This window comes from Peromyscus californicus, unplaced genomic scaffold, assembly GCF_007827085.1.
Source record: "Peromyscus californicus insignis strain IS unplaced genomic scaffold, ASM782708v3 Scaffold_18__1_contigs__length_77618521, whole genome shotgun sequence".
NCBI classification, from domain to species: domain Eukaryota; kingdom Metazoa; phylum Chordata; class Mammalia; order Rodentia; family Cricetidae; genus Peromyscus; species Peromyscus californicus.
In genome coordinates, this window is record NW_026294480.1 from 9,491,343 (window position 1) to 9,507,832 (window position 16,490).

General features: G+C 39.4%; 1 protein-coding gene across 8 annotated transcripts in view; it reads right to left on the bottom strand.

Moving 5' to 3' along the window:
• Positions 1 to 16,490, bottom strand: part of Ctnnd2 (catenin delta 2) — an 863,700-nt gene that overhangs the window by 568,796 nt on the left and 278,414 nt on the right. The window contains exon 1 of one of the 8 annotated variants that reach the window (XM_052743027.1): positions 5,359 to 5,647. The exons of the other annotated variants lie outside the window; for them this stretch is intronic. The gene's annotated coding sequence lies outside the window, so the exon portion shown is untranslated. Of the gene's footprint in view, positions 1 to 5,358; positions 5,648 to 16,490 lie in introns of those variants that run through there. 8 annotated transcript variants of the gene reach the window in all.

Here is a 16,490-nt window from a genome sequence, read left to right on the forward strand (position 1 = left end):
CATGCAGAAGAACCTCAGAGCCCTTAGCCAAACGGTCATGGGACTCCATGGTCACAGTCCCCAGTTGACTCAATGTCTCCTTCTTTAATTCCTTCCCATCTCCACCTCCATAGTTAAGCTTTCTAATTTTTTTTGGCAGAAGTATTCCATAGTAATGTATACACATTCAATCTTCAACCTCAGCAACTAAATTTAATTACATTTAACAACTCAACACTGAATATAGTATCTCTTGAAGAAGCTCTATTAATGCTGATGAAAATTACCAGAAATTGGTTCAGAAGAACATGAGGGCTTGAAATGAAGTGAGGCAGATGCAATTCATAATGAGGGAATGTGTGACTAGTGAGGAAGCTATGCAATAAGTAATCATATACACAGCTTCCCTTCTTATAGGAGCAAGCACTCCAATGTTACTGCTTATGTCTAAAATGGTAGGTGACACTCAGTAGGCAAAATCTGCTAATATCTATTTGCTTTATGCTCAAAAAATCAGACAGGTGACAATTTTTTTAAAAAGTTCTTGTTTTTTTTGTTTTGTTTTATTAAGAAATTTTTTACTCATTCTACATACCAACCACAGATCTCTCCTTCATTCCTCCTCCTGCTCCTCCACAACATTCTCCTCCAGCCCACCTCCCATCCCCTTCTCCAAAAAGCTCTTGTTTAAGACTTTTAAATTTTGTGTTTGAGTACTTTGCCTGCACGTGCATGTACCCAACTTGTGCACTTGGTACCCATTGAAATCAGAAGAGGATATCAGATCCCAGGGAACTGGAGTTATGTAGCGGGGTGAACCACCACCACATGTGTGCTGGGAACCTGAGTCTTCTGCGAGAGCAACAGTGCTCTTAAACACTGAGCCATGTCTCCAGACCCGAAATCAGCATTTTATAAAAACAAAATAAAAAGGGTGGTGATTTGAATGATAATAACCTCCACAGGCTCATATTTGAATACTTTTTCCCCAGTTGGTGCAACTATTTGGAAGTACTAGAAGGTGTGGCCTTGTTGGAAGAGTGTGTTATCTGGAGTGGACTTTTGGGTTTCAAACGCCTGTGCATTCTCAGTGAGTTCTGTCTCTGTCTGTCTGTCTATCTTCTCTGTCTGCCTGGTACTTGTGGATTAATATATAAACTTTAAGCTAAAGCTCCAGCTCTACACCTGCCTGCCTGCTAATATACTCCCCTCTCTCCCATGATGGCCATGAACTCTAACTTTCTGAAACTGGAAGGCCCCGATAAATTCATTCTCTATAAGTTTCCTCAGTCATGATATCTTAGCACAGAAATAGAAAAGTAACTAAGATAAAAAGCAAATAAAACCAACCTAGACAATAAGAAATCACACACCAAGTCTGCGTTATTCCTAGAAAAGAAAATAATTCTCAGATCTCTGAATGAATTAAGCTGGGGAAGGGAATTGTGGAATTAGTCACAATGTCATGCTTATCAAATCCCTAGAGTTTGCAGTTTATTTTAAAATTATATATTGAGTAATCAAACTTTTCAATATGTAGTCTAGATGGACGGCTCAGTAGTTACAAGAACTTACAGCTCTTGCAGAGAACCCACTCAAGTTCTGTTCCAAGCACCCACACTGTGGAGCTCACAACCGTCTATAACTCTAGCTTCAGGAGACCCAACACCCTGTTTGGCACTCTGAGGGCACCTGCAGTCAAGAGTGGTCATTCACACATAGACACACACATATGCACATGGTTAAAAATAAAAAAAAAATGCCTTGAAAAGAGATTATATGTGTTCTGACTAAAAGTCTACCTGACTTTACACAGTGCTAAAGCAGGATCCCCATTCCGTCACGATGCCTTATTTGGGGGTACAGCAGTGTCAGCAAGGTCACTTTCTCTCTTGCAAGATAAAATATCTGGTTGCAAGTAATGACCCTGAATACTCACTACCTCCTTTATCTTTAAAAGTCTAGGAAAGGAAGCAGAACTCTGTGTTTATGGTACTATACACATACCTTCATTTACTCATTCATCAAATATGCTGGGCAAAGATGCAGATCATGAAAGGGGGGGAATACAAAAATCTCTGCCCTCCAAAGTATATATTTCTAATGGAGAAAACAGTCAATGTCTCAGTTAGGTTTTCTATTACTGTGATGAAACACTATGACCAAAAAGCAAGGTAGGGAGGAAAGGGTTTATTTGGCTTATATTTCTACATTGTATTCATTCCATCAATAAAGTAAGTCAGGACAGGAACTCAAACAGGGCAGGAACATGGAGACAGGAGCTGACCCACCGAGGGCTCCTGCTTACTGGCTTGCTTCCCATGGCTTGCTCAGTCTATTTTCTTACAGAACCCAGGGCCACCAGACCAAGGATGACACCACTCACAATAGGCTGGTCCCTCCCCCATCAATCACTAATTCAGAAAATTCCTTACAGCTGGATCTTATGGGAGCTTAGTCTCAATTGATGTTCTCTCCTTTCAGATGACTCTAGCTTGTGTCAAGCTGACACAAGACTTTCCAGAACAGTGAACAAGCCAGTCACTGATGTGGAATGCTCCCTGCAATAAAGGCAAAGAGCGATAATTCAGGAAGAAGAAGATGACAGGGGAGGAATGTAAGTAGGATCCTCTAGAACAAACCTAGGGCTACGATCAAAGATGTGAGCGGACTCAGAGAGGAAGGGAGACCAATCTGTGCCGAAGGCTCGAGGGAAGGGGAGCTGGGATGGCACAGCAAACCAAACTGCAAAAGCAGAAGCTAAGGGGAGAGCACATGCTCCAACTAGGGCTTTCCTCTGCTCAGCAAACAGCAGGGGCGGGGTGGGGCCGGAGGGGGGGTACGGATCTCAGAAGAGGCTAGGAGTCAGTTCGAGGACCATGGAAGCCCTTTTCAAACCATAAAGATTCCAATTTTGTTCTGTTTAGAGTGGTAAAATGACAAGGTTTACAGTTTTTTAGACTTCTACCTGAAATAATTTTTATTAACTTATTTTGCAAATCACCTACTATAGCATCGTTCCTGGTTTGATATCTAGATCCTATCAGACTGCTTAGTTCCTTGACCCTGCATAACATTTTTATCCATTTGGAGTTTTTTGCTTTATTTAAGCACAGAGGGGGCTTAAAACTAAATTGGTTGAATATATAGTGTTACAAACATACACAGACAATGAAAAAACTGCAGACATAACTAAGTGGAGAAACGCAATAGCCTGCATCTTAAGCTGATCCAAATAGTTTTGTCAGACTCTCTACCTAGGACTCCACAGCTTGGCAGAGTTGGGCCACTTGGACTAGATCTATGACTATTGAGCAAATGATGTTTCTAGACAAGTGAAACTATCTCTTTTTCTTAACTGTTTGGCTAGCATTTAGAAATAAAATCGCACAGATAGCATTTTCAGCTTGGCATTTGGAAAGCCTCATAGCGTATATTCTTTTTGAGTCACATTCAACTCTGCTTATGCTTTCAGATGCTGTTTCAGAACTTCTTTTTGTGTCTTTTGCTGTATCTGCCTGATACAGAAACTTACATTTAAAATACTGTTCAAATTACTTTCCCATGTCAAGCACTTAAACTATGTGACATGGGGAAATAGGCAACCATATGAGCTAATTACTTAACTTAAAATTGTTTGGTTACATACATGTATTGTGTCATACAGTTTGAAGGTTCATAGACATCTAAAGTGCACTGCATTCATTTCAAAAATCTGTGTCTATCATATGTGCCTAAAGTGAAGCTTCATAGGCAATTACTCTAATACTTTGATAATATTATTAACTAATGATAAATATAGAACATATTGCCAAAGGCTAAAGCCTTCTAAAATGACTACTCCTTTTGTTTATTATTGCGGTTCTGGGGCTCAAATCCACGGCCTTGTGAATGCTAGGCAATTGCTCCACCACTGAGGCCCATCCCCAGCCTTTAAAGCACTATTTTAAATCCACTCAGTGAAGCTTGCTTTCATGTCTTAAAAATGAAATGTCTTCTTAAATGTAATACGATTAGCATAAACTTGTAACTTTTAATTCACTGAGCTACTGAGCTAAGGTGCACCTGCAGAGTATGTGCAAGCTTTCTTCGTGAACACCTTCGAAATAAAAATATCTGAGGTGGGTAATTAAAATCTTGAGATGTAAAAGTATGTTTCTATCAAAAGTTTATTAAAGTTTTTATAAATTTGTTTACAAAGACCTTCCCCACCAAAAACTAAAAATAAGAAGTCATGTTTACATCAATATGGTAATTCATCTTAGCACCTGCATTAAAGAAGCCATTTATGATCCTCTGGAAGAGATACCTAACTCCAGGAAGGAATCGGGATACATTTATAACTGGTATCATTGATCTGAAATCATCTCCTATCACTATGATCAGCCACTCAGAAATACTTCAGTTTTAAAGACAAAAGTGTAAACATTCCCTGGCTCTCCATGTTACATCACTCACAATTCTATCATATACACATATGCTACAGACATGACAATCTCATGTCCGGTTCCCACAGGCAGTTACCATGGTGATCACCGTCACATTGCCTGTTTGCCCTCAGTTAGCATCAACAGCCTGTTAAGTATCTCAGAAACTTTCTTAACCACAATGACTGAGCAGCTTAAGTCACTGTCAATTTGGGGCAATGATTCTCTCAATGAAATATCTGAATCAGAGAAAGGTAAAGACATTGGCATGATAACGGCTTTCTACAATTATGGGATGCATGTATCCATTTATACCTGCACCATTTACCATAATCACAACGTATAATTATTGTATTCTGGTTCTAATGTAAAACTCGCCATTGAGAACCATGCAATCACCACAAGAATGGGAGCGCCAAGCAACAAGTGACCCACTGTATTGGGTTCTTGTATTTACTTCACATAGTTACACCACCAGCTGATTTTCATGTCTTTATTCTCTATGGATATTTTCTTCCCAGCTTATTCACTTAAGGAAATTTTTTTTAAAGTTCTGAAATAAAACCACACTTCTTGACAAATTATGACTTTTGACATGAATAACTATAACTTTCATGAAATCAAAAGCATGCATCTATTACAGACCAAGTTTTCCCTAAAAAAAAAAAAAAAAAAAACGATCACTGAACAGACACGATGGTTAGTGGAGATGGAACTGAAGTGGCAGACCTCACAATCCCTTTCTGCTCAGTCCCCTACTTGGTTCTCCCAAGTTCAGTGTTCGTACACTGAACAAACCAACAATTGTGAGGTCAGGAACAAATTCTTACCTTATATTCCAAACAGAACTCTCAGTCCCCAGCTACAAAGCTTGAAAAGCGTCACAAACACAACACGAATAATAAAGTGTTGGAAAGCCAAATAAGGTTAGTTTTTATTTTGTTTCTTTTACCTTTGCTGGACCTTTGGAAGTAAAGGGTCCTTACAAACTTGAACACAGTGGTCCAGGCAGGAAAGTCCACCAGTCCTAAAGATGAAGAAGGGTTACAACGCCCTCCTTCCCCAGGCACAGAGCTGGCTCTTTCAGGCTTTCCACCCACCTGCTCCTCCCTCCTGGAAAGAAAGCTAAAAGCAAGCAAAGGGGCTCAAAGTCCAAGAAGGCAGAGAACAGCAGTCCTGGGAAAGTCAGGATGTCGGATTTCCACACTTTAATTTCTGCTTCCACTAGCAAGCAGTGTTAAGAGAAAGCAAAGCAAGATGCATCAGATAGCGCAAGCCTAGTGGTGGCTGTCTTAAAAGAGGGAAGAATAGAGTTCAGCCAGGCACAAAGGTCTCCATGGCAACAGTGAATTTAGACCCCCACCGGCATTATTTATGCAACATTTCATCACAAAAGGACCCTCCCACTAGCCAGCCTAGCAAATTCTAGTTTTCTAATCTTCCTTTCTTTTGCCCCAGATTTGTACCTGGGTTCTTAGCTATCCTTATCTCAATCTGAAGAGATGGAACAAACACAAACAGCATCAACCCTTTTTTTTTTCTAAAAGCAGAGATCATAAAATAAGATTCCCAGACCAATTCTGGATGTTGACTCCTGAGTGAATTAAAAAACAAGATTGTACCTACTTCATATTATAGTCAACACAGTGTTTGCTTCAAAGATGGACAGCTGCTGGATAAGCAGTGTATCTGTAAGATGGGTAAGTGCTTATTCTTAGTATTTTTGGTTTTGAAATGAGGTTGCAGTTCAAAAGAATAAAATGAGGCAAAAATCTTAGGCACTCACCAGATGCACAGAAAAGAGACCCGTCTAGATGCTGAATTTGGGGCGAAATTTTATATACTGATATAATCTTTCAGCCACCCTAGATATTCTCTCCATTTTAGCCTAAAACAAATGCTTCAGCTTTAAAACATTTTTAATTGAACTGTGGACCAAATTAATAGCAGGTCAACTTTATAACTAGACGAGCCAAAGAAAGTTACTTGAAACTCAGATTGCATCCCTATGTAATGTGGCTGCTGTGAATATCTGGGGGCACCTGCTCCAATTCTACAACTGTTGACAACTATAAGCTGTCAAGACAATGTTGGTTGGGGCATAAAAGAAACATTACCAGTACCCATCTTACAGATACTCAATTTGAGGTCGGTTCACACAAGCACTCAATGTGGTATTTTGGTTATTTTTCTATTGTGGTAATAAAACACTATGGCCAAGGCTAGTTATAAAAGAAAGAATTTAATTTGGGGCTCATGGTTACAGGGTTTAGTGTCCATGGCCATCATGGCAGGGAACATGGCAACAGACAGGCAGACATGGTGCTGGCACAGTAGCTGAGAATTCATGTCTTGAGACACAGCCACGAACAGAGAGTCAACTGGGAATGGCATAGGCTATTGAGACCTCAAAGCCTTCCCCCAGTGACACCCCTCCTCCGACAAGACCAAACCTCCTCATCCTTCCCAAACAGCTCTACCAAGAGGGGGTGGGGGGGAGGTGGGGGGGGACCAAGTATTCAAACAACCTTCGGAGGCCATTCTTGCTCAACCCACAACACATGGCAGCCTCATAAAATGAAACTGTTGATTTTTAAAGCAGTGCAAGCCTATTAAAACGTCAAAGTTTAAGAGATTGTTTGGCAGGTAAAGGGCTTGTAAAAGCAGGGAGTCTTATTCCCATAGCCCATGTTAAATCAAGTGAGGCGGGTAGCATGTGCCTATAATCCCGGAATAATCCCAGTCATGGAAGATGAAGATAGGCGAGTTCCTGAAAAAATACAGGCCAGCTAGCCTGATGTTCAGAGTATAGCAGTAAAAAAAATAAAGAGAGCCTGTCTCAAACACGGTGGGAGGCAAGGGTTAACAGTGAAGGCCATTTTCTGACACCCACATATGAGCTGTGTGCCTATGTGCCATCTCTCTCTCTCTCTCTCTCTCTCTCTCTCTCTCTCTCTCTCTCTCTCTAACACACACACACACACACACCCCACAAACATCACATGTGCACATCACATGCATACATCACACATGCACATAAAAATTCAAGGTTGTGGGAATAGCTCAGTAAAATAAATACCTAGCAAGATCAAAGATACAAGTTTAAGCCCAAGAACCAGGTTTTTAAAAGCCAGGCATGTTAAATTCCTGTTTGGGGAAGGTGATGACAAAGTCAAACCCTGGGCTTGTTGGCAGGCAGCTAGTTTAGTTAGTGAGTTTCACACCAATGAGAAACTCTGTCTCAAAGAAAAAGCACAACAAACAACAACAAAAAAACATGACCTGAAAAACACACAGCAGAGGTTTTCCTGAGGGTTCCACAATCATGAGTGCACACCTGTGAGTGCACACAGACACACATATACACACATATTCAAGGCTGGAAGTTAAATCAGTTGTAGAACACTTTCCTAGCCATCAGGGTACTGAATTTAACCATGCTCCAAAGCCACCAAAACAGTAACAAAAGTCACCAGTATCAAATTCCATAGATTATATTGCAGTTCTAGGCCAAACATTCTCCACACCAATTTCAATAGTGTTTTAACAGAATTGCATGTGTAAATCTAAATTTCTCATTTCAATTTAACTCGACTTATATTGTACTGTTTTTAAGAAAGTTTTGCAGAAAAGGGCCCATATGTGAATCTGTTCTCTGTTAATACCCATTGGAAACGGTTTTTCTCTTGCCTGAAAGGAGGGCAAATGCCCATTGCATAATCCCAGAAGGGAAGAGCTCCCCAACGGCAGGTGTACTATGACTATGTGAAAGTGTTCCTGGGATCCTGCCCAGTTTGGCAGGTATGGGACTCAAAAGTATGTACTGTAAATCTAGAGCTTTTCATTCCAAGTAATTCTAAGGGAGTCATCCTGATGCCTTCCAACACCGAACACTGCAGAAAAGATGAAGAAAGCTGGGCTATTTCCTGTCTGTAAACAAGAAGTCCAGGTAAGGAATGTATTCGTAAGAGTTGATCGACCTTCTCCCAGCCAAGTACCTTCTGCATCTGTTCCCTTCCCTTTGGCTGCTTTTCTGTATTTTTCGTCTTCCTGCTTTGTTTTCCCCCTGCTTCTCCATTATTTGTTGTTTCTCTTGATGTTTCTGAGACGATTTCACTTGGGCAAAGGGTTTATTACTTTTTCTACTGTTCTATTTTCCATGAGTTCAGATAGTCTTTTCATACCTTGTCTTACATTTACTTTGAATTTTTGTTTTCACAATTTTAAGTTCCATTAGGCTGTGAAAAAGAACAGAGTTAACCCTCTCTTACAGGACTTGGAAGCAATGATTTTGCTCTGCAGTTATAATTTCTGGACCTTTTGTACATTGTTGGATCTCTTTCTTCTCTTTCTGACATATTTCCACTTTTTAAATTTATAGCACCAACACAGTTATATTTAAACCCTTTGGTACATTATCTTCATTATGGAAAATTTATCTGAACTGATGTCTGCTGTGGATATCGCTCTGTATAAATAAAATACTGATTGGCCAGTAGCCAGGCAGGAAGTGTAGGTAGAACAAGCAAAGAGGAGAATTCTGGGAACAGGAAAGCTGAGTCAGGAGATGCTGCCAGCCACCATGAGTACCAACATATAAGATACTGGTGAGCCATGAGCCATGTGGCAAGGTATAGATTTATAGAAATGGGTTAATTTAAGATGTAAGAACTAGATAGCTAGAAGCCTGCCACAGCCATACAGTTTGTAAGCAATGTAAGTCTCTGTGTGTTTACTTGGTTGGGTCTGAGCGGCTGTGGGACTGGCAAGTGAGAGAGATTTGTCCTGATGGTGGTCCAGGCAGGATTGGAGAAAACTCCAGCTACGGATGTCCCTAACAGATTTAGAAGAGAAGGGTATGATGCACAGTACTAGGGAAGTGGCTATCAACTAAAGCTGCAGTTCTGTGTCACCCTCAATTCCAGTCCTAACCCTCAACAGTATTTTGTCTCACAGGAGTTTGAACTGAGGTTCCCTGTCCCTCTTAATGTCTTTATAATGTGGCATTCCAGTTGAAGATTCCACTTAGGAATCTAAGCCCCTCCCCCCAGTACACGGTCCTTGTCCCCTCCTCTCCTCCTTTGTAAATAAATATGCATTTTCATGTTATCAGGAAAGAAATGCCTGGATTCAGCATATCCTAGCGTGATGGCAAACAGAATTTTATACTCCCACCACCATTTTGGTACTTGGTTCTTTTTTAGCGTTCACAGAAGTGGAGTAGAATGAATTCAAACTTGTGAGGTTGTATAAAAAAAAATGGTTTAAGGTAAATCCTAACACATGTAGGTTAATATTTCTTTGTGACAAATTCAACAAAACTTGTAATCTAAAAACAAAAGAACAAAAACTTTTAGGAAGTAAAGACACAGTTCTGTGACACAGACCCCACTCAGTATGCAACACGGGGTCTTGGGTTCGAACCTCAGGCATCAGAACAAAGGAAGATATAGTAACCCTGGAAAACTAGGAGAACAGAGGATTCTCTCGATTTGATAACAACAAAACAATGGCTTAAGCCATGGAAAACAGGAACAACCTTTAATTTGTGTCTTGATGTTTCTCTATATTAAATTTAAAGACATAAAATATGTAACCATTAATTAAATTTGATGAATTAGGGGGAAAATGACTGCCTATAACATGCATATCAGCACACCACAACTCACTTACTGTGATGCTTCCAACAGTCTATATGCTACAGTCCTTTTGTGTCTCATAACTAGAATAGATACAGAGGGACATATGTGCCCAATGGATTACTACTCAAAGAACACACATCACCAGAAACTGCATATGACATTAAGACTGAGTCGACACAAATGATAGTGAGCTGCTCTTGATGACTTGAGAACTTTTATATTTGTGTATTTCACATAGAAAAAAAGTCCCAGGGGAGGGAGGATGGGAACATAATTCATGACCGAATATAGTCAACGTACATGATAAACTTGAATGAAAATATCTCCATTAAACCTATCACTATGAACAATCAATATATGCTAATATCATTTTTATACATACAAGATGAGTTAATCATGCTAATTACTAGGTATTTCTAGAAATTTGCAGGTGATACAAGACACATTTTTAACAGTTAAAATTAATAACAAACATCCCATAAACCAGCTAATTGAGAAATGATGTTATACCCATTTTGGTATCAAATGCTAAAAACTAAAGCATATCCCACTAAAATTATGAGTCCTAAATTACTTTCAATGCTAGATTTTTTGAGGCTATAAAAGAAATGTGCATTTGAAACTGGAGCATTATTTAGCTACTAAATATTCATGATTATAAAAACAACCCAAACATTTTAACCTTAGAGATTTTTTTTCAGCAGTATCACTGAAAAGAAAATGATTTTAGCTTTTAAAAACTAAAAGCAGAACTCAGAGGTAGAGGAATAGCCATGTAATATAGGATCATTCATTTAAAAAATAATTTGGTATGCTGTGGCCTTCTCATACCATGACAGAAACAAAGTTATATTTAATGACTTGGCTTTATCTTCTAATTGTAAATTCAGAGTGGGAAGGGAAGTAATACTAACACCGAAAGCTCTGATATTATAAACAGGTGGCTTTGTCGCAATTTGCAATTAGGTGTCACATCAGCGTGTAAATTTTCTATTTAATAAGACTTTTGATAATTCCATGAGTCTTTTCATAACCCACATCTTTCCAGAAATTTTGTCTTTTCATTTTTGTTAGAATAAGCAATCCACTATAAGTGTCTATAATTCTATCCATTATCCTTCCAAAGTCTAAGTTATAAAATGATACATGATGGACAGTCAAATTACCGAGCTGCCCTTCCAAGGGCCCTGGAGAAGCTCCAGCAGGGGGATGCTGTAGCAATTAAACAAATGCAAGGAGTAACAGTTTGGGACTAGCTCAGCTTTTCACATGTAGGCCTGCAGTTATTGCTGATGTCCATGGCCAAGACAGATTGTAGGAGGTGGCAAAGCGAGGAAAAAGGAGAAAAGAGGAAGCTGCAAACAATGTTGGACTTGTGCCTAGGACTCAGCAGTGGCCTTCTCAGATAAAACCTGAGCCCCAGTGATGGCTCTGGCTTCCCTGTGCTATGGGAAGCTTGTTAGACACAAAGCAAGCCTCTTGTCACTGACACCAGAATTGCACACCTTCACATACTAGCTCATATTTGTCAGTCGGAATAGACTTGAATGCTGTCACGAGGAATGCAGAGAATTGTAAATCTCACTAATTAAATGTGTTGCGGCTACAACTTGTTCCATCAAAGTATCTAGGACCTCACACTAAGCAAATTACAATGCTCTCCTTCATTTTATCTCAAAGTAAAGCTCCAGCAATGACAGATTAACAAACAACATTAGTTGTAGCTCTCCATCCTGGCATGAAACTAATTTCACTATCTTAGGAGTGAGCATTGTGTTTTTCAATCAGGATGTGAACTTGACCGTCCTGGCAGCTGTTCCTTGACCCCTCAGCATTCTTGATGTTGTAAATAGGGAGTCCATGAAATCCATGACTTGTGTTTTGGAAAACCTGTAGACTAGAATTCCTAGACCACTGAATTACATGACAGCAAGTTGTGCTGGATCTACTCTTAACATATGTTTTTCTACCAAATAACAGAAGTAAAAGAACTATAGGGTTCCATTTGTAAAGGAGTCCTTTACAATGTCCCTCTCTCTTTCTCATTCTCTGACACAAACACACACAGGCACATACATAGGGAATCACTGGCAGAATACAGTACAGTTTTAAACTACAGAAGACAGTTTGTGGTATAACCGAGCCCAAATTTTGTTTATAACTGGGTGGAGAAAATCTACTATATTTTACTCTTTATACATCTGAAGTGTATATTTAAGACATTAACTTTGAAGGAAATAATTCAGTTCATCTGGTTGCTTAGAATTGCATCTTATTCTCTCAGCATTAAAAATGACATTTGTTTCAATTTTTTGCATACTTAGCTCATTTCATTCTTACATTTTTTCTATCATTTATATAAAGTGGTGATCATGAGTAATACCCTGTCAAAACAGAGTGAGCTCTGTTTCTCTGGTTGGATTTACATATTCTTCTGTTGCCCTTGGCCGTGGCACCAGAGGAATACCAATAAGCAAATGCACATGACTAAGCATTTTAAGTTCTTCACACAATGTGCTTGGCTAAGACCCCAGCTAAAGAGACTACTTGAAAACTATTTTTGCATGCGGGCACACACATACACAGAACCCACAGTAAGATGCAAAGAAACCAATATGATACTTTAAAACAAGTATGAGTAAATTCTTAAAAACATACTACCACTCAATATATCAAATCATATTGATATAAGCCTATGTGTAGAATTACTCCCTGTAGGTTATGCAGTCCTTGAGTAGTATCACACTTTCCAACACAGATGCCAGGACATTCTGTCCTCGATCTAAAGAGTTAACAAGCACCTTGGCCAGCTAAGTGTAGCGGACTGTAGTGACAATGTGTAGTCATTAAGGCAAAGGAATAAACGAGGCCAGGTTGACTCATTACAACCAGCACTCCTGGAACTCTTGGACTTTACTATTCTCCTTATGCTTTTGTTTGATGGTCTGTGGTTTAAAAAAAAATCCAATAACACTATCAATCCTCCATGAATTATACTGTTCATTATATTTCTTCTCAGATAGCTTAGATCAACCTATAAGTACATTCTGGGTCTTACAGTAGGATTAGTTATATGTGGGGTACTTTAGGGTACTAGGTTCAACAAGATCAAACTAATCTGGAATCAAACAATTTCAGAGTGGGGCTATGAGTCAGTGGGGGACATGTTCGCTGTCCAAGCATGAAGACATGAGGTATTCATGAGATGAGCTTTTATGTAAGTGAAATGATATTTAATAAAGCCATTATGGAGGCACTCCTCAGCTTCTACACAAAAGTAGGGCATAGTGGCAAACATCTGTGACCCCAGTGCTTGAGGACAGGGAGAGAGAGGTAGATTCCATTAGCATGTAGGATAGACAGTGTGGCTAATCAGTAAGCTTGGGGTGCTATGAGAGACCCTGACACACACACACACACACACACACACACACACACACACACACACACACATCAAAAAACGTGGAAAAAATTGTGGAAGATATCCTTGTCAATTTATGGCCTGAACTTGCGCCATTGGTAAACAGGACCCACCCCACACCCTAACACACATGGAGAATTTTGCTCACAATATGGTAGCACTCTATACTACTTTAACATGACTCACAGAGGGAGTAGAACCTTGTCATTTGTTGATTATCTTTTGCATTATCCTTTGTGAATTTTGAAGACTTTTCTGTGAGACTATGAATGCATCTTTCTTCATTCCTGAAATTTTTATACAAGTCTATGACACCAGGAGCCATAACTGTATGTCATAACTTAAGCTGGTTGTAGAATTAATACTGAATTAGTAAGAATCCACTTGGATTCACTCACAGTTCTGGAAAGCTCCTCACTACTGAAGCCTGTCCCTTCATATCTTCAGTGCACTAAGAATGGAGTGACTCCTTGACATTTCACAACTACTTTCTTACAAGTACTGAATGAAAAATCAAGGCTCATTTAGCTGTTTGTCCATGCTAGGTTTCTGAACTCTTGGTCTGAATTTATAATAATCAGGCCCCAGTCTAGAAGGTGAGCTATTTACTAATGAACATCCTGGACCCCCCCCCCCCCAAAAAAAAAATCTAAGGAATAATGATACTAAGAATAGTCAGATTCTACTTTAGGTAACTTTCCTGGATATCAAGAGTAACTTAGTTGCTGTACTACTGAAAGTGCATTTGTACACACCTGTCCACAAGGTAGGAAATACCTACATTTGAGTTACATCAAAACAACAGCTTAGGCATATGATGGGGATTTCCACATTTTATGCACACATTCCAGTGAAGTGGGTTATGATCTCATTTCACCAGTGAAGAAACAGATTCTGTGATTAGATAATTTTCCCACATCACACAGACTTTAAGTGGTAGAAGCGATTTTTGAATTTTAGCCGCTCAGAGTTCTTACCCATTAGTGACCAGTGTTCACTTATGAGGCTTTCAGTCTGTCTCCTCAGAGTCACACCTCAGATGTATTGTATTATGCTCTTAAAATGTCTGCAGAATGCTGAAGGCTCAGCAGTCCGCTTTGCTCTGAAAACAACACAGTCCTGGTGAGAGCCTCCAGTTCCATCAACATCAGCCAGGTTCCCTTGGCATGAAAAGCTGTGGCTGTCTCCCTTCCAATCTATCCACTAAGCAATTCCTCATCAAACATGATTTCCTCAGTCGTTTTAGACACAGTGAAAGTCCATAACACACCTCCAAATCTAAACTCCTATATATGACTACATTTGAACGGTGCACGTATACTTCCTTAAATAAAAGGAAACACATCTCCCCTTCCCTTTCAATAAGCCTCCTTTGGAAAGGTTTGCAAATTGAAGAAAGAGGTGGTATGTACCACTTCGTGTATTAATAACAGGACTGAAAGTGAAGAGCTGAAACAAATCTGTTAATGCACATGAAAAGTATGGGACGCAATCAAAAGTAGGTACCTTTACTGAACATTTTCATTAGTATCTGTTAATGACTTGCTCAAAAAAAACAACAACAAAAGGAAGTGTATACTACAACAAAAATATACAGGTCAGTCTGTCTTGTAAGTCAGATGCTACAGTTTCTACAAAATTGGAAGAAAATGTCATCTTCAGCAGATATTTTACCTCTAATAGATCTTTTATGATACTTGTATAGTTACTGATTTTTAACATTGCAAGAATTATGACTTTTTACTTTTTTTTAAATGCACTTATTTGTGATGTGTATATGTACTGTGTGGTGGAGAGAGGCAGAGTAAGCTATGGTGAACTTGTGGATTCTTTCCCTTCTGGCATGTTAATTCAGCGATTGAACTCAGGTCATCAGGTTTAGTGACAAGTGCCCCTATCCATCAAGCCATTTCACAGCCCTATGGATTCCAATTTAATGAAATTATTGGAGGATTTTCATTAATTTGTTGTGTATGAAATTGTTAAGATACCAACAGTATTTTTGCCATGTGTTTCACTTTCTCAAAGTACTACATCCATGCTGACAAAAGAAATAAATGTTTTGTCTTTTATTTTTTAATTTACTTTTGCCAAGTCCTAAAGTCTATACACAACTCAGAGCCTCTATTCATCTGTGAGATCAATGGGGGTCAAAGGTAAGAGGTACCTGAGAATGCTACCATGTCCAGGACAACTTGACCCGACTCAGAACAGCCAGAGAATGAAGCAAAGACAAATACACAGACACATGCAAGTTCAGAAAGACTGGGATCAGGACAGCCACGAAGGCTCTAATGGAGCACACCTGCTATGACACATCCAGAACTTGAGCATATCTGTTATGTAGAGGGCAGGAGGAGGACTTAGCTAGATGTTCGTAGGTGGTCTCTTAGTCCAAAAGTCTCAGTCTGTAAACATCTGGAAAGAGAAGGCGGTAGCTACTAGTTTTTGCACACACTGTCAGCATTTACACTCAGACCACAGGAAGGTTTTGCCACCCTTCTAAGCCTGACCCAGGGAGCAAGGCTTTGCCAATTTCTTATGGGTCTGAGGCACATGACCATGTCCATATCAACAATATACATCCACTCAGGACTTCACCTGCTTTTTAAACATTCATTCAAGGCTCCCTCGGCTGCCCAGAGTTCAATTCTGTAACTTTCTGGGCAACTAGACTTTTCCATTTGGGATTTTAGGCATGTAATCCTATACACAGACACAGACATACCTTACATCATTTCATCGCTGAAATTAAAGTCTAAAGGAAGATCATGTGATACTTGTGTTGGTGTATGACAAAAAGGAACCTGAGCCAAAACGTTTTATGTGATCATAATATTGACCAACACATTATTTGATTTCAATGATGAGGAATAGAACATGGACTCAGTCATCTAACTTCTTGAGAGTTGCCTGAGAACCTACAGGTAGAAAATCCATGTGCTTTTTTGATGGCATTCTTTTTTTTTTTTTTAATCCAGGCAATACTTCAGTTACATACTGAGGAATTCCAGGTAAGAA